Genomic DNA, 20,552 nt, shown 5'->3' with positions numbered 1-20,552 from the left:
CTTTAATCAAGAGAATGGCAACACCATGATTCAGAAGGTCTGTAAAAAACTGATAAGGCATGAACATAGGGAAATGAATAATCCCTACAGTGGAGAATTATAGGATAAAAAATATTGTCTTTTTCACAATGGAGATGAAGAAAATAGGTCAAATTAAAATGTTTCATATTTCCAGAATATATGTAAACCAAGCATTAGATTGAGGCAGTTTTGTTTGAAATCACTATAGTTTCTAAATTATTGCTTCACTTAAGTAGGTTGTCCCAGGAGCGAAGTACATTTTAATTAATAGATCATGGGAAAAAGTTCCACAATTGAAAGTTTTAAAAAGAACATGTTCCTGTGCTGAAATAATCTTTTAAATGTGCCCCTACTATCTACCATCTTATTTGCTGTGTCGAACAATGCAGAGCTGCTCCAGTTCATGGTCAGCACATACCACTGCCAATGCCAGGGGATGATGTATAAAATCATATTGAGATGACACAGTAGGTGCTTGCAACTGCTTCTTTCTGTGAGGCAGTACACGCCTCTGTCTATTTTATTACAGGAGCAAGTGTTTCAGCTGTGCCCCCAGCCCTCTGAGCTCATCATATATCAAGTCAGTGACATATAAGCTCAGACGCAACCGGAACATTTACATCACTGACTTAATTTATAATGAGCTCAGAGGGCTGGAGACACGGCAGAAACACTGGCTTCTGTGATAAAAAAGGCAGGAAAATATGTTACTTCACAGAAAGAAGAAACTGCATGTCCCATCTCTCTTTTCTATATACTCTTGGATGCTTCTTCTCCTGGCCCAGAGCTGTTGTATGCTTGACCATGAACTGGAGCAGCTCTGCATGGTTAACCATGGCATATAAAAGAGTACATTCCAGGGGCACATTCTTAAGATTTTTTTAACACACCCAATTGAGAAATTGTATTAGTATTATTATTCCAAGATCTATTGATTAAAATACAGTTTGTTCATGGAAAAATCCCTATATTAACAAAATGATTAAACACTTACATCAACTAAGTAAAAAAAAAGTAACTGCCCCTTAAGTTACTCAAGAACTTGAACAAAAGAACAAATGCAATTCAGAACCAGAATTAAATTTTAAAAAATCCAGCCATCAAACTTACTGTGTGAATGAAGACTTCTGAACAAATGTTCTCAAAAAGTATGCCAGCATCAAAGGAAATTCTATAAAAAATGAGAATAAGAGATACAGTATGTAATATATGATTACAAAGCTACAGACAGCCATTAATTCTAAAAGCTGACCTGCCGAAATTACTGAAAGAGACAACTCATCCAAAATGTTACAAAACATCAAAGAAAAATTTCCATAAACTCCATGACTTTGTTGTAAATAGTGGGTAATGTGATTAAAGCAATAGTAGTACATGTGATAGTAAATACTTTGGGGGAAAGAAAAGCCAAACGTATTATTTGTATAATACTTTTTTAAGGTGTAACAAAGCACAGTACTGTATCACAGACTAATAACTATGCATGTTTCACACATGCACTACAGCTACGATGATCTCACCATTCGTAAGTATATAGAAAGGTAACAAGTTACACAAAGGTTACATTATGTTATAAAGCCAATGATTCTTATCAAGGAGTTACATGTGTAATATGGGTGTTGAAATAACTTTTGCTTTGAAGAGTAGAAATCAGTCAGTTTGACAATGTTAGGAGATATCATAGAAAAAGAAATTGTTCTTTTACGACATTAGGGAGTGAGAGATAGAAAAAGGATCAGTTTCAGTAAGGTTAATGCCTAGAGCCGCAGCTTGGATTTGTTTCACCTAGGGCAGTTCATGTTTCTCACCATTTCTACATATCCTGAACTATAGTATAAGGTGAGTGCTCAGTTTCTCTTTATTTTCGATGAATATCCACACTGATAGCACAAGGATTTGACTGCAAATTTTTACTTTAAATTAGCATGAACTCTGTGCTGTCTGCACATCAGAAATTGACATGTTGCAGGTTTAGTCAGGGCTGTGGAGTCAGAGTTGGAGTCGTGGAGTTGAAGTCCGTGTCATGGAAATTGAGGAGTCGGAGTAGGAGGTTGGGCTTACCGACTCCACAGCCCTGTCAGGTCTGTGGAATCAGAGTCGTGGAGTCAGAGTCAGAGCCCATTTTGGTGAAGTCGGATTCGGTGTTATGGAAATTGAGGAGTCGGAGTAGGAGGTTGGGCTTACCGACTCCACAGCCCTGTCAGGTCTGTGGAATAAGAGTCATGGAGTCGGAGTCAGAGCCCATTTTGGTGAAGTCGGAGTCGGTGTCATGGAAATTGAGAAGTCGGCGATTTGGCTTATCAACTCAACAGCCCTGGGTTTAGTGGCCCAGACTGCAGGTCAATTCCCATGCAGCAACATATCCATAACCATGGGGGTATACAGGTAACCAACTACCTGCCGCAGTATTTCTTTGTGAACTTTACATGTGGTGCTCCACAGGTGAGATAAGCAGTATTTGTAATACATGTGAACGTACCAACAGTCCTAAAAGCCAAGGACCAAGACTATTTTAGCAGATACTATAATCCTTCCTAAATATAGAAAAATCCAGGTCCACGGAAATCCAAAAACTTTTCGTTATTGATGTGAATTGATAACACTTCAGTCGGTGAATTAAAATGCCATAGTGGTGGATAAAACAACTAGCTTCAGGTAAAGGGTTCACTACCTGAGTGGTAAGTTGTTTTATCCACTACCATGGCATTTTAATTCACCAACTGAAGTGTTTTCAATTCACATCAATAACGAAGTGTTTTTGGATTTACGTGGAGTTGGATTTTTCTTTCTTTGCAGTTATTCACGTGGCACGGATGCTTCCTTTGCTCTGGATCACCAAATAGTGCATGTGGGTAAGCTGGACTTTCTTTTCTTGATTATAATACTTTACTGAATACAAAGTGTCAATATAAGTTAACATTGCCATTTTGGCTTAAAGGGGTTGTGCGGTCAGAAAGTTTGAGATCGGTGGGGCACTGCACCCGGCCTTTACACATTGGAGCTGTACTACACAGCTAGGTTTAATGAATTTACCGCCAAAGTTGTTTTCAACTAATCTATGGAGGTGTTGGGGGTCAGGCTTCCACTTATCTCATATTGGGGACCTTTTGTACGGTCAAAATGTTACAGATCTGTCCTAATATTTAACTAAAAAAAGTTATAATATCTATTTTTTGTACTTGGGGTTGCGTTGTTCTCATTTTATTACAAAATTCAGATGAAATATTTAATTTCATAATAATATTGAAGTTGGAAAAAAACGAATTGCATGCAGACACAGTATGTAGTCATTATTCAACTCTTGAAAGTTTGCTTTTAACCACAAACATAAACAGAATAATCTGTACCCACAGTGGAAATTCCTAAAATACACAATGACTTCAAGTTGTGACAAAAGTGACAAAAAGCAAAATTGCCCTGCATTCCAAACCTCAATACAAATGTATTTTATTATGACACTTTGCACCTTCATTAGCCAATGTTGAATTGGGTATTGAGTAAGTTGCATTAAAGGAATCTGTCACTAGGTTTTTTCTATCTAATCTTAGAGCTGCATGATGTAAGGTCAGAGAGGCTGATTCCAACAATGTTTCACTTACTGGGCTGCTTGTAGTTTCAATAAAATCACAGTTTTATCAGCAGGAGATTACCTCTAGAGGGCTAGTTATAATGTGCCATGGAGTCCTCCTTCTCTTTCTAACCCTGTCCTGCAAATGATTGCCAGCTGTCTGCCAATGCACGGCGCTCATCGGAGTTCTGATAGATCTGCAGCAGAGAGACCAATAAGTGATACATCACTGGAATTAGAGTCTTAGCCCCTACATCATATTGCTCTCAGATTATGCAATAAAAAAAACTATTGACAGATTAAGGGATCATTTATTCTACCAAGTGGTAGGTTTTGATCTAAATCTTTTCCGGCTTACATGGAGACATCCATTTATATTAATCTAGTAATAGTATATTTTTAGAAGTGATTTGTAAAACAGTAGTTTGATTGCTTGCATATTCACAACATAACACTGTTTATTTTTATACACACAAATGAAATGTGCGCTCTGGTTTTGGAACGTGTGTTATCACAGCCCCAAGCTCCAGCATCACAGACTATTCCAATTAAGATTGCTGGGTTGCTTGGATTTCATGAATAAAATTGTGCTTATACTAAGGCATAAGATGCATAAAATGTTTTTTGTGAAGTTCACATAAGAAATGATTGTGATTGTTTATGACAGGCGCATACGGATATGGAACACATACACAGTAACATAGTTATTAAGGTTGAAGGAAGACTTTAAGTCCATCTAGTTCAACCCGTAGCCTAACTAACCTAACATGCCCTAACATGTTGATCCAGAGGAAGGCAAAAAAAACACATGTGGCAAAGAGTAAGCTCCACATTGGGGAAAAAAAATTCCTTCCCGACTCCACATGTTCATGACCTTACATTTATCCCCATTAAAGCTCATTTGCCATTTATCAGCCCAAGCTTCTAGTTTACATAAATCATCCTGTACTGTAAAATTGTCCTCCTCTGTATTGATTACCCTAAATAACTAACCACACAACAATGAGCAGCATAGCCAATACTAAATATTTAAACAATGCCAAAAGTAGTTAGACCATTTATGCTGCAAGTTATACAAAAACAAATGACTTCATATCAGGACTAGTCGCTATCAAATATAGAGCAAGGGATATGGATCACAAGGACCCAAAAGAACGACCAATATGTCCAAATAGTCCTGAGGAAGGTGTGACTACCGAAACGTGCGTCGGGGAGGGCGCACGGACCCTGGATACATTTCACCCGATTTTTCCACTAAAGAGGTAATGGACACTTGTTGATTACATTTGATACCTGGACCTATGGTCCTTTTATGTGGATGTATGGTGGAAGCATTTCATCAGCCATAGCAGGATGGGATTGGAGGTATCTTAACCCCTTGCTTACTACTTTTTGTATGGGTGGACTTTTTGTTCCCGGCTCCGTGCGCCCTTAGTATGCTTCTTTGTGGTGTCTATGCACACCCCGCAGGATTTCACCTCACCTGTTTCTTATAAATGTGATGTATATGTGTATCTTTTTATAAGTGTTGTATAATAAAATAAAATTTTTTTTATATACATTACTATTTGGACATGTTGGTCGTTCTTTTGGGTCCTTGTGATCCATATCCCTTGCTCTGTATTGATTACCCTGCAGAGTTTAGTGTCATCTATAGTGTTGAGTGATACCTTCCGATATTGAAAAGTATCGGTATCGGATTGGATTGGCCGATATTCAAAAAATATCGGATATCGCCGATACCGATACCCGATACCAATACAAGTCAATGGGACCAAAATACCGGAATTAAAATAAATCCTTTCTTTCCTTGTAGGTTCATTCTACATGAAGGAAAACAACTAAGAATAATGTAGGATGTATTGGGGGAGGTGGAGGAGACATTAAGAGGCATAGAGGTTTAGCGCAATCAAATAGAATAGCAGGAACTAATTTTTTTTTTTAAGACGTTCGGAGTTACAAAGATATTGACAATGTTAAGATTTTTTATATTTTGTCAGATATTGATGTTTCACTAATTCCATGCTCTTCACCTTCTTTTTTAATTCTCCGACATTTTCTTCTTCATCATCCTCAGCAGCAGCATCTTTTACATCAACTTCTTCACCTTATTCATCTTCTTCTTCACCTTCTTCCTATTATTCTTTTTTGTTACATTCTTCATATTCTCTTTATTAAACTATTATTCTTCTTCATATTCTACTTCATCATATTCTTATTTGTGACAGGCATTCCTGTAGTTGTACTATAAAAGTTTGAAGATTACACCTTCTGTTCTGCCTGTCACAAAAGAGTTACAACAGAATTTGTCAGCGTTTAGTTTGGCCTGCAGCAGCAGGCTTTTTCCAGGAGCACCACGAGGAGGAACGGACTCACCCCCATACACTGCTTAGTCTTCTTCTGCTTATAATTTAGATATCTTTTGCTCTGATTTTTAGTCTTATGCTTAATGTTCTTCTTCTAATGTTCTTCTTCCTGTAGTCTAAGGGGTATCGTTTCTCCTTATGGAGAGTGACATACCATCTCTGGCTTGTCAAGGTAAGGAGGCTTATTTGCCGTACAATGCTCCTCTGGGAATTTAAATATGCAAATTGCCTCTTCTGAGAAAAAGAGGACTTAAACTCTACAGCGCCACCTATTGGAAGTAGCGATCTTACAAGTCACAATCAACCCTTTAACGAGTCGTGCAATATGACTTAGGATAAAAGCCAAATCAGTATCTCAATTCGCAGACACGGTGTTTCGGGCTGTTGGCCCTCGTCAGTGCGAAGCATGAGAACTGATTTGGCTAGGTGAGAGGCTCTGGACATGGGGTCTAAGGGGTATCGTTTCTCCTTATGGAGAGTGACATACCATCTCTGGCTTGTCAAGGTAAGGAGGCTTATTTGCCGTACAATGCTCCTCTGGGAATTTAAATATGCAAATTGCCTCTTCTGAGAAAAAGAGGACTTAAACTCTACAGCGCCACCTATTGGAAGTAGCGATCCTACAAGTCACAATCAACCCTTTAACGAGTCGTGCAATATGACTTAGGATAAAAGCCAAATCAGTATCTCAATTCGCAGACACGGTGTTTCGGGCTGTTGGCCCTCGTCAGTGCGAAGCATGAGAACTGATTTGGCTAGGTGAGAGGCTCTGGACATGGGGTCTAAGGGGTATCGTTTCTCCTTATGGAGAGTGACATACCATCTCTGGCTTGTCAAGGTAAGGAGGCTTATTTGCCGTACAATGCTCCTCTGGGAATTTAAATATGCAAATTGCCTCTTCTGAGAAAAAGAGGACTTAAACTCTACAGCGCCACCTATTGGAAGTACTTCCAATAGGTGGCGCTGTAGAGTTTAAGTCCTCTTTTTCTCAGAAGAGGCAATTTGCATATTCTTCTTCCTGTAATAATTATAGGGGATAACTCAGGAGACTCTTTGCGTGGAACAAGACAACTACAGGACACAGTTTTATAAGTGGTAAAGTCTATATTATCACACAGTGATTCAAACAGGTGCAGAGAGAAACTCAAGTCCACAACACTTGGCGCAAATAATAAACGCAGCTTAGCAGTCTATAGGAAACTTCAGGGGAAACTGCAATCAAGCAGAAAGTCTATGAAGCACAGCTATTCTTGAGGATACTTGACACAAATAAATCCTTGTCTTAGTCCAGGCACAGATAGATATGCTTATTAGGCAGTTCAAATCATATCTTAGCTCAACCAGGGAGGCCTGGTTAATAGTCTCAGGTTATTGCAAAGCAGAAACAGCTTACATGTCCAGCAAATGCAGATGGAAGTAAACACGAACAGCAGATGAAGGAGGATTACTGGAAACTTGTGTATGCAGCAGGAACTCAGCGCAGAGTAGCAGGAGCACCACACAGGTTCACAGGAGCAGGTATATAGCCAGGGAGCAATCAGAGGTCAGGAGCTGGATGCAAGGCAGAATACTCTAGCACAGACTGAAGGCTGGGGTGGAGTTTTATAGCAGGAGACACAGTGCACATGAGACCAAAGACGCCTTCTTGACAAAGGGCAGTAAAGCACAAAAGGTAAAAAATGTTCCGAGTCCTGACACAGCTGATGGTACTGGAACCAGGATGGGGAGCAGAAGGTACAGGAGCCAAAGACACGGCCGAGAACCAGCTGACGGTACTGGAACCCGGATGGGTAGCCGAAGTTACAAGAGTCAATGGAACTACCGAGGACCAGCTGATGGTACTGGAACCCGGTTACTAAGCAGGAGGTACCCATACCAGAAAGCACTACCAAGGACCACCTGACGTTGGTGGAACTCAGATACCCAGAAGGAGGCACCTAAGCCAAAGGCTCTGCCCAGAACCAGCTGACGGTACTGGAACCAGGATGGGGAGCAGAAGGTACAAGAGCAAAATACACTGCCAAGAACCAGCTGACGGTACTGGAACCCAGGTGGGTAGCAGAAGGTAGAAGAGCCAATGGAACAACCGAGGACCAGCTGACGTTACTGGAACCCGGTTACTAAGCAGGAGGTACCCATGTGTCATGAATCCCCAATGGCGAGGGATAGCACAGGACAAGCGAAGTATAACAAATATCGGACGAGCTCTAGGGTGATGGAACCTGGGCTGACCGCTGCCCTATGCCTGACAAACGCAACTAGAGATAGCCAGGGAGCGTGCCTACGTTGGTTCTAGACGCCACGCACCAGCCTAAGAGCTAACTAGTACTGCAGAGAAAACAAAGACCTCACTTGCTTCCAGAGGAATTAACCCCAAAGGTATAGTTGCCCCCCACATGTATTGACGGTGAAATGAGAGGAAGGCACACACATAGAGATGATGTATATAGCTATAGCAAATAGAGGCCCGCTGAAAACTAGAAAGCAGAATGATACAAAAGGGGACTGAGCGGTCAGCAAAAAACCCTAATCAAAAATACCATCCTGAGATTACAAGAACCCATGTGCCAACTCATGGCACATGGGGAGAACCTCAGTCCACTAGAGCAACCAGCTAGCATAGAGACATTCTAAGCAAGCTGGACCAAAAACCAAACAACTGAAAATCAGCACTTAGCTTATCCTGAAAGATCTGGGAGCAGGTAGGCAGGAACCAAACAGAGCACATCTGAACACATTGATAGCCGGCAAGGGAAATGACAGAAAGGCCAGGTAAAATAGGAAACACCCAGCCTCTGATGGACAGGTGGAAACCAAAGGCCGCAACCCACCAAAGTCACCCAGTACCAGCAGTAACCACCAGAGGGAGCCCACAAACAGAATCCACAACAGTACCCCCCCCCTTGAGGAGGGGTCACCGAACCCTCACGAGAACCCCCAGGGCGATCAGGGTGAGCTCTATGGAAGGCGCGGACCAAATCAGTCGCATGAACATCGGAGGCGACCACCCAGGAATTATCCTCCTGACCATAACCCTTCCACTTAACCAAATACTGGATTTTGCGTCTGGAAACACGAGAATCCAAGATCTTTTCAACAACATACTCCAATTCTCCCTCCACCAGCACCGGAGCAGGAGGCTCGACCGAAGGAACAACGGGCACCTCATACCTCCGCAACAACGACCGATGGAACACATTATGAATAGCAAACGATGCTGGGAGATCCAAACGAAAAGATACGGGGTTAAGAATCTCCGAGATCCTATAAGGACCGATGAACCGAGGCTTGAACTTAGGAGAAGAGACCTTCATAGGGACAAAACGAGAAGACAACCACACCAAGTCCCCAACAAGAAGTCGGGGACCCACGCGGCGACGGCGATTAGCAAACTGCTGAGTCTTCTCCTGAGATAACTTCAAATTGTCCACCACCTGATTCCAAATCTGATGTAGCCTGTCCACCACCACGTCCACTCCAGGACAATCCGAAGATTCCCCCTGACCAGAGGAAAAACGAGGATGAAACCCCGAATTACAAAAAAAAAGGAGAGACCAACGTGGCAGAACTAGCCCGATTATTAAGAGCAAATTCGGCCAGTGGCAAAAAAGCAACCCAGTCATCCTGATCAGCCGAAACAAAACACCTCAAATAAGTTTCCAAGGTCTGATTAGTTCGCTCCGTCTGGCCATTCGTCTGAGGATGGAATGCAGACGAGAAAGACAAATCAATGCCCATCTTGGCACAAAACGTCCGCCAAAATCTAGACACAAACTGGGATCCCCTGTCAGAAACGATATTCTCCGGAATCCCATGCAAACGAACCACGTTCTGAAAAAACAAAGGAACCAACTCAGAGGAGGAGGGCAACTTAGGCAAGGGCACCAAATGAACCATCTTAGAAAAACGGTCACACACAACCCAGATAACGGACATTTTCTGTGAAACCGGGAGATCAGAAATAAAATCCATGGAAATGTGCGTCCAAGGCCTCTTCGGGATGGGCAATGATAACAACAACCCACTAGCCCGTGAACAGCAAGGCTTAGCTCGAGCACACACTTCACAAGACTGCACAAAGGTACGCACATCCCTAGACAAGGAAGGCCACCAAAAAGACCTGGCCACCAAGTCTCTTGTACCAAATATTCCAGGATGACCAGCCAACACAGAAGAATGGACCTCGGAGATGACTCTACTGGTCCAATCATCCGGAACAAACAGTCTTTCTGGTGGACATCGATCCGGTTTATCCACCTGAAACTCCTGCAATGCGCGTCGCAAGTCTGGGGATACGGCGGACAATATTACCCCATCCCTAAGGATACCAGCAGGCCCAGTGTCTCCAGGAGAGTCAGGCACAAAACTCCTGGAAAGAGCATCCGCCTTCACATTCTTTGAACCTGGCAGGTATGAAACCACGAGAAAAAAATAATGACCAACGAGCCTGTCTAGGATTCAAACGCCTGGCAGACTCAAGGTAAATGAGATTCTTGTGATCAGTCAAGACCACCACGCGATGTTTAGCACCCTCAAGCCAATGACGCCACTCCTCAAATGCCCACTTCATGGCCAAAAGCTCCTGATTACCCACATCATAATTGCGCTCGGCGGGCGAGAATTTTCTAGAGAAGAAAGCACATGGCTTCATCACCGAGCCATTAGAACTTCTCTGTGACAAAACCGCCCCCGCTCCAATCTCGGAAGCATCAACCTCCACCTGAAAAGGAAGTGAAACATCTGGTTGACACAACACAGGAGCAGAAGAAAACCGGCGCTTAAGTTCCCGAAAGGCCTCCACAGCCGCAGGAGACCAATCAGCAACATCAGCACCCTTTTTAGTCAAATCAGTCAAAGGTTTAACAATACTGGAAAAATTAGCAATGAACCGACGATAAAAATTAGCAAACCCCAAGAACTTCTGAAGGCTCTTAACAGATGTAGGCTGTGTCCAGTCACAAATAGCCTGAACTTTAACGGGATCCATCTCAATAGTAGAAGGAGAAAAAATGTACCCCAGAAAAGAAATCTTCTGGACTCCGAAGAGACACTTTGAGCCCTTCACAAAGAGAGAATTGGCCCGCAAAACCTGAAACACCTTCCTGACCTGTTGAACATGAGACTCCCAGTCATCAGAAAACACCAAAATATCATCCAAATACACAATCATAAACTTATCCAGATATTCACGGAAAATATTGTGCATAAAGGACTGAAAGACTGACGGAGCATTGGAGAGTCCAAAAGGCATTACCAAATACTCAAAATGGCCCTCAGGCGTATTAAATGCGGTTTTCCACTCATCCCCCTGTTTTATCCGCACCAGATTATACGCACCACGAAGATCTATTTTAGTGAACCACCTAGCCCCCTTAATGCGAGCAAACAAATCAGTAAATAAAGGCAATGGATACTGGTATTTGACTGTAATCTTATTCAGAAGGCGATAATCTATACAAGGCCTCAGGGAGCCATCTTTTTTTGCCACGAAAAAAAAACCTGCTCCCAGAGGGGACGAAGATGTACGAATATGTCCCTTTTCCAAGGACTCCTTAATATAATTCCGCATAGCAGTATGCTCTGGCAGTGACAGATTAAATAAACGACCCTTAGGGAACTTACTGCCAGGAATCAATTCTATCGCACAGTCACACTCTCTATGAGGAGGGAGCGAATTGAGCTTAGGCTCCTCAAAAACATCCCTATAATCCGACAAAAATGCAGGGATCTCCGAAGGAGTAGATGAAGCGATAGAAATCGGAGGTGCATCATCATGAACCCCCTGACATCCCCAGCTTAGCACAGACATTGTTTTCCAGTCCAGGACAGGATTATGAGTTTGTAACCATGGCAGACCAAGCACTAGTACATCATGTAAATTATACAGTACAAGGAAGCGAATCACCTCCTGATGAACGGGAGTCATGCGCATGGTCACTTGTGTCCAATACTGCGGTTTATTCATAGCCAATGGTGTAGAATCAATTCCCTTCAGAGGAATAGGAACTTCCAGAGGCTCTAGACTAAAACCGCAGCGTTTAGCAAATGACCAATCCATGAGACTCAGGGCAGCGCCTGAATCCACATAGGCATCGACGGAAATGGAAGACAGTGAAAAAATCAGAGTCACAGACAAAATGAACTTAGACTGCAGAGTATCAATGGCAAAAGATTTATCAACCCTTTTTGCGCGTTTAGAGCATGCTGATATAACATGAGCTGAATCACCACAATAAAAACACAAACCATTTTTCCGCCTATAATTTTGCCGTTCACTTCTGGACTGAATTCTATCACATTGCATAGTCTCAGGTGCCTGTTCAGAAGACACCGCCAACTGGTGCACGGGTTTGCGCTCCCGTAAACGCCGATCAATCTGAATGGCCATAGCCATAGACTTATTCAGACCTGTAGGCGCAGGGAACCCCACCATAATATCCTTAATGGCCTCAGAAAGACCATTTCTGAAGTTTGCAGCCAGGGCGCACTCATTCCACTGAGTAAGCACCGACCATTTCCGAAATTTCTGACAATATATTTCCGCTTCATCATGCCCCTGAGAGAGGGCTAATAAAGCCTTTTCAGCCTGAATCTCTAGGTTAGGTTCCTCATAGAGCAATCCCAATGCCAGAAAAAACGCATCCACACTGAGCAATGCAGGATCCCCTGGTGCCAATGCAAATGCCCAATTCTGAGGTTCGCCCCGTAGGAACGATATAACAATCTTGACCTGTTGAGCAGGGTCTCCTGAGGAGCGAGATTTCAAAGAGAGAAACAATTTACAATTGTTCCTGAAATTCAGGAAGGTAGATCTATCTCCAGAAAAAAACTCAGGAATAGGAATTCTAGGTTCAGACATGGGAGTATGAACCACGAAATCCTGTATGTTTTGAACCTTTGCTGCGAAATTACTCAGGCTGGAAGCCAAACTCTGGACATCCATGATAAACAGCTAAGATCAGAGCCATTCAAGGGTTAAGAGGAGGTAAGAAGCAGCTAGACAGCAATTAAGGGCTAGGCAGCAAAACTCTGAAGGGAAAAAAAAAAAATAAAAATCTCCCTGAACACTTCTTTTTCTCCTGCTTCAGCCCAAACAATTAACACTTTGTGGGCCGGCTATACTGTCATGAATCCCCAATGGCGAGGGATAGCACAGGACAAGCGAAGTATAACAAATATCGGACGAGCTCTAGGGTGATGGAACCTGGGCTGACCGCTGCCCTACGCCTGACAAACGCAACTAGAGATAGCCAGGGAGCGTGCCTACGTTGGTTCTAGACGCCACGCACCAGCCTAAGAGCTAACTAGTACTGCAGAGAAAACAAAGACCTCACTTGCCTCCAGAGGAATTAACCCCAAAGGTATAGTTGCCCCCCACATGTATTGACGGTGAAATGAGAGGAAGGCACACACATAGAGATGATGTATATAGCTATAGCAAATAGAGGCCCGCTGAAAACTAGAAAGCAGAATGATACAAAAGGGGACTGAGCGGTCAGCAAAAAACCCTAATCAAAAATACCATCCTGAGATTACAAGAACCCATGTGCCAACTCATGGCACATGGGGAGAACCTCAGTCCACTAGAGCAACCAGCTAGCATAGAGACATTCTAAGCAAGCTGGACCAAAAACCAAACAACTGAAAATCAGCACTTAGCTTATCCTGAAAGATCTGGGAGCAGGTAGGCAGGAACCAAACAGAGCACATCTGAACACATTGATAGCCGGCAAGGGAAATGACAGAAAGACCAGGTAAAATAGGAAACACCCAGCCTCTGATGGACAGGTGGAAACCAAAGGCCGCAACCCACCAAAGTCACCCAGTACCAGCAGTAACCACCAGAGGGAGCCCACAAACAGAATCCACAACACCCATGCCAGAAAGCACTACCAAGGACCACCTGACGTTGGTGGAACTCGGATACCCAGAAGGAGGCACCTAAGCCAAAGGCTCTGCCCGGAACCAGCTGACGGTACTGGAACCAGGGGGACCTATTCAAGATTGTCTTCCTAAGAACCAGCTAATGGTGCTGGAACTCAGATAGGCAGCAGAAGTTCCACAGGAAAAACAAAAGTTGCTAGGCCGCGAGCTGGCTGTAGTTACCGAAAATCCACAGTCCTACAGGGGGAGCTTGTCCTATTGGCACTACAGAACCAGCCTTTATTGCCAGTTCCCGCAACCCACATAGGAAGCACCTAAACAGCAGGCACCATAGAGTCGGCTAACCCGACCGCAACACGACAGGACAATGTATTGGAGGCAAAGTGACCTTGACACTACCCGGAAACAGCTATCATGCTGGAACCGGGCTGGGCAGGAGGGAGTACCCGTGCCAAAGACACTTCTGAGCAGCAACTGGCGGTGTTGGAATAAAGTAGAAGTAGAGTGTAGGCTGAGGCCTAATTGGAGCAAGTTGAAAGGGAACCTTTAACCCCCCAGGCGTTTGTAACTGAAAGAGCCACCTTGTGCAGCACTAATGCTGCACAAACAAAAGGTGGCACTTTTATTTATGCTCCTTGCAAACGCAGAACTAAACACTTATAAAATGTGTCCCCTGATACCGTGAAACCATCCCGGAGGTGGGATTTTTCTTTGTAATGAGACGCAATACAGCTGTCATTCCTACCCCCTTGGCGTCGTGCACCGCCTCCTCAGCATTGTTTGAATCTGTCCCGTAGCCTGCGCTGTTATGTTAAACCTTGGGCATGCGCAGTTAGCGATGCCCATCTTCTGACATCATTTGGTGTTAGGCTTAGTGTGCCTTTGCGGCCGCACTGCTGAGATCCCGCCTCACAGTGTCTTCTGATTTAATCACACTGCGGGCCTGGAATTCATGGGCATGCGCAGTGCATATCTTCGCCTCTCACTCATCTCCTTCCCGCTTCTCCAGACTGTGCATCATCATGGCCGTGGCACTCGATTAGGGATCAGCCGACGGCACACAGTTTGAAGAAGGTGGAGGGAGATGAGTGAGAGCCTGAGGTGAAGATATGCACTGTGCATGCCCATGAATCCCAGCCCCGCAGTGTGAATAAATCAGAAGACACTGCGAGGCGGGATCTTAGTCAGCGCGGCCGCACAGGCGCAGTCATCCTGACACCAAATGATGTCAGAAGACGGGCAGCACTAACTATGCATGCCCAAATTTTAACATAACAGCGCAAGCTCCGGGACAGATTAAAACGCTGAGGAGGCGGTACACGGCACCAAGGAAGTAGGAATGAGGGCTGTGTTGCGTCTCATTACGAAGGAAAGTCCCACCTCCGGGACGGTTTAACGGTATGAGGGCATACATTTTATAAGTGTTAAGTTCAGCTGGTGCAAGGACCATAACTAAAAGAGCCACCATTTCCTTGTGCAGCATTACTGCTGCACAAGGTGGCTCTTTCAGTAACAAATGCCTGGAGTAGTAATTTCTGGTGTAGGGTCAGCGTGGAGGTAGCAGGACACATTGCTGGATACACAGCTGGGGATCAGATGACGTTATTGAAACCCTATAATACTGGGTCATAAGTTGACTGTGCAGACGGCACTTCTGAGCAGCAACTGGCGGTGTTGGAGCCCAAGGATTACAGTTCAGGTGGTAGAAACATGAACACAACCGGAGACCTGGATATTGTAGCCAACCAATTATTTAATCTGGAAGAGGAGTGGCTAATTCCTGCGAGATCCAGGCCTTGTTCATTTTCAGAAAAGTAAGCCGGTCAACGTTATCAGAGGATAGTCGCATGCGACAGTCTGTTAGTACACCACCTGCGGCACTAAAGACGTGTTCCGATAATACACTAGCAGCAGGGCAAGCCTGCACCTCCAATGCATACTGGCTAAGCTCTGGCCATGTATCCAGCTTAGAGACCCAAAACTTGAAGGAGGAAGAGCTGTCTGGGAGTACACTGAGAGGGCAAGACATGTAGTCTGTCACCATCTGACGGAAACATTGCCTCCTGCTGACAGGAGCCATCTGTGATGGTGTAGACATTTGTGGCGGGCACACAAAACTGTGCCACAGTTGGGCCATACTGGTCTTGCCTTGTGCTGAGGCACTGCTTCTGCTCCCTCTTTGTGCAGAGCTTCCTCCACTGCCTTGACGCACTGAGCTGCTTTGTAAAGCACTAGCAGCACTGCTCTCAGTTGGACTGGAGAAGATGATGGAATTCACCAGTGTGTCTTGGTACTCCCGGATTTTACGCTCCCGGTTCAATGGTGTTATGAGGCTTTGTAAGTTGTCCCGGTAGAGAGGATCTGGAAGGGTGTACACCCAATAATCAGCCGTGTTGAGAATGTGGGTGATGCGGCGGTCGTTTCTCAGGCACTGCAACATGAAATCAACCATGTGCTGCAGACTACCAACTGGCCAAGAAACGTTGTCCCCTGCTTGAGGCGTGATCTCTGCCTGCTCTGCATCACCCCACCCTCGCTCTACACACTGACTACTGGAGAATTGTGTAACTGCCTCCTCTGGACAGATGTCTTCCTCCTCCATTGACTCCTCCTCATCCTCCTCACAAAGTGTCCCCTGCCTAGGCCTTTGTGAGGAACCACGTTGCACTGACTGTCCAGAAGCAGATGGAATTGGTGACTCCTCATCCTCCACCTCTTCCACAACATCATCTCTTAGCGCTTGCAGTGTTTTTTCAAGCAGGCAGATAAGGGGGACAGTTATGCTGACTAGTGCATCTGCACTCACCATCCATGACTAGTGCATCTGCACTCACCATCCACATGGAATTATCTAAGGCAATCAAAACCTGGCAGACATCCTTCATAATGGCTTACTCAGTGGTTGTGAAGTTTGAACAGCGTGGAGTGCGACTTCTTTGCGCCTGATGCAGCTGGTACTCCATTACTGCTGGCTGCTGCTCACACAACCGCTCCAACATATGTAACGTGGAATTCCACCTGGTGGGTAGGTCACATATGATGCGATGTTCCGGAAGGCGGAATCGGCACTGCAGAGCTGCAATGCGCGATCTTGCCGTGCTGGAACGCCGCAAGTGAGCACACTCTAGGCGGACCTTGTGCAGCAGTGCATCAAGATCCGGATAGTCCCTCAAAAAACTCTGCACGACCAAGTTGAGCACATGTGCCAGACATGGGATGTGAGTGAGGTTGCCTAGGCCCAGAGCTGCCACCAGATTTCGGCCATTGTCACACACTACCATGCCTGGCTGGAGATTCGCTGGCACAAACCACACGTCGCTCTCCTGCTTTATTGCATTCCAGAGCTCCTGCGCTGTGTGGCTTCGATTCCCCAAAGAAATTAATTTCAAGACGGCCTGTTGACGTTTGGCCACAGCTGTGCTCATATCGGTCGTAACAGGTAAACGTTCACAGGTCCATGTGGAGGTGGACTGGGATGGCTCCTGCAGCGATGATTCAGAGGAACTTGTGTATGAGGAGGAGTCAATGTGTACAGACTGGATTCCTGCAATCCTTGGAGTTGGCAGAACACGTCCTGCACCACTCACACGATCTGTACCCGGCTCCACAACATTTACCCAATGGGCAGTGAGGGAAAGGTATCACCCCTGTCCATGGTGACTGGTTCACGCATCGGTGGTGAGGTGGACCTTGCTACTGACGGCGTTCAGTAGCACGTGTTTAATGTTTCCCTCCACATGCTTTTGCAGGGCAGGGACGGCTTGCCTGCTGGAATAAAAGCGGCTGGGCTCATTGTACTGTGGGACTGCCAGTGACATCAAGTTACGGAAGGTGTCAGTCTCCACCAGACTGAATGACAGCATTTCAAGGGACAGTAGTTTTGCAATGCCAGCATTCAGAGCCTGTGCTCGGGGGTGGTTTGCCGAGAATGGCTGCCTGTTCTCCTATGCCTGTGCTACCGATGGCTGTAGACTGGGTAGGGAGTGTGAGGATAACTGGGAACGTGGTGCTGTGGGTGGAATTACAGTGGGTCTCTGGACAACAGTGCCAGAGGTTCTTCCATGGCGATCCTGTGAGGAAGCCGAACCAGCTGTGTGTGAGCTGGAGGAAGAGGCAACAACATGAGCCGAAGAGGTGGTAGGTGCCGTTGTAGGTTGGCCTAGGTCTTCAGTGTGTTTTTGTAACTCCACCGCGTGCTTGGTCCGCACGTTTCCACATATTTGTGGTATTGAGGTTCCTGACACTTTTACCTCTTTTGACTTTCTGATGACACACCTTGCATTTGACAAAGCAATTGTCATCTGCAACTGTGTCAAAAAAGGACCAGGCACTGCAAGTCTTGAGAGCACCCATTTTGGCTTTTGGAAGAGGCATGCTCCTAATGGGTGCCAAAGTGGAGGTTACAGGCACCACAGTCTTCCCCCTCCCTCTCCCTCTTTGGGCTGTTCGGGGAATCTCTTCCTCAGAGCTGCTCCCACCACCTTCCTGTACCTCACGCCATGATGGGTCAAGGACCTCGTGATCTACACTACCCTCTTCCACCAACTGCTTCTCCTGGGTAGTCTCAGCAGCACAGTACGCACCGGAAAGTGGCACCTGAGTCTCATCATCAGATGCGTACTGAGGTGTGCTGACCGGAGGCACTGGCCCACCCGTCTCTTCAGAGTCAGAGAGAAAAAGCTGTTGGGTATCACTGCATACAGCCTCTTCTTCCATTTCTCCAATGCTGCTTGGTTGGCCCCCTCTTTCCAAGCCAAGAGATTCAGAGAACAGAAGTAGAGATGGCTCATGTCCTGGGCTCTCTGACTGCCTGGGCAATTTGGCAGGTGGTGAAGAGACAGATGGGTGCTCTTCAGTGCTCTGTGCCTGAATGGATGTGGCACTAATTGAAGTTGATGCATTAGCTGCCATCCATCCGACAACGGCTTCAATTTGTTCGTCACGCAGCAGCGGGGCACGGCGAGCTCCTACAAAGCTGCGCATGAAGGACTGTTCCCTGCTAAAACTGGGGGATGATGAGTCACCGGTGCCCGGAGCAGGCACAGAATTCCCTCGTCCTCTCCCTGCTCCACCTCCGCGCCCACACCCATGTGCCTTACTCCCTGCCTTCTTCATCTTGGTAGATTTATAAAGATAGGCAGAAAAGTACTAAGGGCTTAGTGTGCTTATTCCTGAACAGCTGCTAACAGGTATAAGGAACACTAAATTTTATCAAGTGTGGACTAGACTTTAATATGAGCTAATGTGGCCTACACAACTCTAAAGTGGAGTGTTTGGTGAACTTTATAAATTGTTTGTTTTTTCTGCAGAACAGACTACAGAGTGAGCTGCACTCACACAGAGACCGTGCAGACAGCCGTTAACGGCGCTGAAATGCCAAAAAAATCTCCTCTATGTAATCCTATATAGTGTTTTTCCACAATCCAGCAGGATACGGATGGAAAGCCACTAATAGGATAAATTTGAAAAAATGTGCAGCAGGCTGCACTAATTGAGAAATGGACAATGGAACGGTATGAGGCAGTGACGCACCCTGAGCTGACTACAACCGGCTGTGGCGGCAGAACAGACTACAGAGTGAGCTGCACTCACACAGAGACCATGCAGACAGCCGTTAACGGTGCTGCAAGGCTAACAAAAGCTCTTCTATGTAATCCTATATCGTGTTTTTCCACAATCTAGCAGGATACGGATGGAAAGCCACTAATAGGATAAATTTGAAAAAATGTGCAGCAGGCTGCAGTAATTGAGAAATGGACAATGGAACGGTATGAGGCAGTGACGCACCCTGAGCTTACTACAAGCAGCTGTGGCGGCAGAACAGACTACAGAGTGAGCTGCACTCACACAGAGACCGTGCAGACAGCCATGAACAGCACTGCAAGGCCAAAAAAAGCTCCTCTATGTAATCCTATATAGTGTTTTTCCACAATCTAGCTGGATACGGATGGAAAGCCACTAACAGGATAAATTTGAAAAAAAGGTGCAGCAGGCTGCACTAATTGAGAAATGGACAATGGAACGGTATAAGGCAGTGACGCACCCTGAGCTGACTACAACCAGCGGTGGCTGCAGACCAGACTACAAAGTGAGCTGCACTCACACAGACACCTTGCAGACAGCCGTGAACAGCGCTGCAAGGCAAAAAAAAGGTTCTCACACAGCGGTTGCTGTATTAGCCTGGGTAAAGCACAATGAAGCAAATCGCTATCTCTAAACTGGCCCTCAGTCAGAACACAGTGTCCTGTCCCTAACTGAATTCACAGCAGAGTGAACCCAAAATGGCGGCGGCGACTTTTATACTGCATTATGACATAATTTCAGCAGCCAATCACAGCCATGTCAGTAGTTACATGCCTACTATGCAGAACAGGATGTGCCCACACTTCTAATTATTCTTCATTAGCTGAATTCTGGCTCTTTGAATTATGGGAACTTCAAATTCCGGTATCCGATATACTCAAAGTATTGGAACTTCTTTCAGTATCGGAATGCTCAACACTAGTCATCTACAAATATTGAAATTCTGCTCTGTATGCCCCCTACAAGGTCATTAGTACATATGTTAAAAAGAAGAGGGCTCAATACTGACCCCTGTGGTGTTGTGAATTAGACTTTTTGGCTCCCTCTTGTGGTCACTAGTGATATTACTCTGGGATTTTCTTTCTTCAGATTGGCACTCACCTGGGCCATTAATCCAGGGGTGTTGCTAT

General features: G+C 45.2%; 1 protein-coding gene across 13 annotated transcripts in view; it reads right to left on the bottom strand.

Annotated features, from left to right (window-relative positions):
• The window catches only part of SYT1 (synaptotagmin 1), a 1,039,255-nt gene that overhangs the window by 958,055 nt on the left and 60,648 nt on the right, over nt 1–20,552 (bottom strand). For all 13 annotated transcript variants that reach the window (XM_077265350.1, XM_077265357.1, XM_077265356.1 and 10 more), the window contains one exon: nt 1,132–1,192. The gene's annotated coding sequence lies outside the window, so the exon portion shown is untranslated. The remainder of the gene's footprint in view (nt 1–1,131; nt 1,193–20,552) is intronic.

This window comes from Ranitomeya variabilis, chromosome 5 (assembly GCF_051348905.1).
Source record: "Ranitomeya variabilis isolate aRanVar5 chromosome 5, aRanVar5.hap1, whole genome shotgun sequence".
Classification (NCBI taxonomy): Eukaryota; Metazoa; Chordata; class Amphibia; order Anura; family Dendrobatidae; genus Ranitomeya; species Ranitomeya variabilis.
Note: the sequence above shows the minus strand (reverse complement) of the source record. Positions and strands in the feature narration are given on the sequence as shown.